Below are 2427 nucleotides of genomic sequence, written 5' to 3'. Positions count from 1 at the left end.
GGATTTTACATTTGACCCTGGAGGCAATAGGGATCCATTGGAGTTGACTGAGTAGAGGAGTGACGTGGGAAGATCAATTTCACAGATGAATGGAGGACAGAGTAGAATGGAGAGAGACCTGAGGCTGAGGGACAAACTGAGGACTATAGCAATGGTCCAGGTGTGAGGTGATGAGAGCCAGCCTCAGAGGAGAGAAGGGGGCCTATTCAAGAGGTGTAACAAGTGTAGAAATGACTGGCCTTGGCAATGGATTAGATATGGAGGATGGATGAATGAGAAGTAGAGGATGACCCCTAGGTTTTGAGCCTGGGTGACCAGGTTGATGGTGTTGCCATTGGCAGTCAAAGTTACAAAAAAGGAGTTTGGAGGGGAAATGAGTTCATTTTGGACATGTTAAGTCTGTTAGGCATCCAGTTCAAGATATCCAATATGCAGCTGGAAAATCGAGACTGAAGGTCAGGACTGAGGACGGGGCAGGTCAAGCAGGCACTTAAATGTTGCCTGAATCAAATCGAGGGAACAATATGGACAAAGGTGCTGCAAGAGGCAAAGGGGTGGCTGGGTACATTTTAGGAATGTCCAAATGCATGTTTTAGACCAGTTTGGCTGGAGAATAGGGTGTGTAAAAGGTAATAATAGAGAGAAATAAGCTTGGGGAAAAGGGTTGGGTGACAAGTCATAGATATTTAATGACAGACTAAAGAGTCTGGACTTTATATGAGGCAATCATGGAAAACAGAGATATTCCCAATAGATAAGTCATCAGGGGACTCTGACATTTCACCACATACAACCAGCAAATTGGCAAAGGTGATAAAAGATAGAAATAATGATTGGGGGGTTATGGGAAGATACGAATATATTATAAATGTAGCTGTGAACTGGTCCAACTATTCTACTAATCCATTTGGAACTGCACCCAGAGATACCACTGCTAGACATTTACTCCAAGGAGGTAAAGATAGAGGTAAAACTCCTCTGTCAATCAATCAATCAATATTTATTAAATATTATGTGCTATAAAATCTGTATCAGATTGCTTACCCTCCCCATGAGGGAGGAAGGGAGGGAAGGGAGGAGAGAATTTGGGACTCAAAAATTTTTTTAAATGAATATTAAAATTCAAGTTACAAGTAATTAGGAAAAATAAACTTTTAAGTTAAAATATATAAATAAATACTATGTGCCAGGACTATGCTAGGTGCTGGGGCCACAGAGCCCCAAACTAAAACAATCCCTGCCCTCAAGAATCTTATATTCTTTTTTCAAAAAGCTTTTTCCTTGGAATCATATTGACTCCAAGGCAGAAGATAGGTAAGGGCTAGGCAATTGGGAGTAAATGACTTGTCCAGGGTCACACAGCTAGGGAGTATCTGAGATCATATTTGAATCCAGGACCTGCTGCCTCTAGGCCTGGCTATCCACTGAGCCACTTAGCTGCCCCAGGGAACTTACATTCTAATGAAAGAGAAACCATGCACACAGATAGATCAATAGCTTTATAGACAGACAGACAGACAGATAGATAGATAGATAGATAGATAGATAGATAGATAGATAGATAGATAGATAGATAGATAGATGAAACAAATTCCAGGTCATTCTGAAGTGGAGGGGAGGTGCTAGCAGCTGGGAGGATGAGGAAGGTCTCCTGTAGGGTGGGGATTTGAGCTCCGTCTTGAAGATAAGCAAGAATTCCAAGAGACAGAAGTAAGGAAAGTGAATTCCAGGTTTGGGGAACAGACAGTGCAAAGGTAGGAAATGAAAATATTACAGATGAGGAATAATAAGAAGGCTGGTTTGGCTATAGACTGAATAGAATGCTATCGTGGACCAGAATACTGGTTCATAGGAAGCCCGAGTTAGCCCCACAGGTACTACAACACCATCAGGGGCTGAGGAGAGCAAGGAATTTTTTTTCTTAGTGATTCAGTCAAAAAGCATTTATTAAGAAATTATTCTGTGTGACCCTGGGCAAGTCACTTGACCCCCCCATTGCCCACCCTTACCACTCTTCTATCTAGGAACCAATACACAGAAGTTAAGGGTTTAAAAATGTAAAACAAACAAACAAAAAAGAAGTATTATGTGCCATAAACTGCAAAACACCAAGGATACAGACGGGAGTGAAACAGTAAACAGTTCCTCAATTTCTTCATTTCCTATGACTTACTCCTCAATCGATCCTCCCTCAGCTAATCCCAGAGATGATCATACCCTTGATCTTGTATCACCCACAAATGTTCTGTAACTATGTTAATGATTTCTGAAATTCCTTTCTCTGATCACAACCTGATATCATTCCAGCTGAGCAAGGAAATTTTGTTGCAAAGCTGGGGCAACTTTGGGTTAATTTTGTCCCAGATGGACTAATTGATCTGGGACCCTATTGTGGGTACTTCAGATAAGAAGAATATAAATGGAAGG

This window comes from Gracilinanus agilis, chromosome 4 (assembly GCF_016433145.1).
Source record: "Gracilinanus agilis isolate LMUSP501 chromosome 4, AgileGrace, whole genome shotgun sequence".
In the NCBI taxonomy this organism is placed as follows: Eukaryota; Metazoa; Chordata; class Mammalia; order Didelphimorphia; family Didelphidae; genus Gracilinanus; species Gracilinanus agilis.
This window is presented reverse-complemented; position numbering follows the sequence as displayed.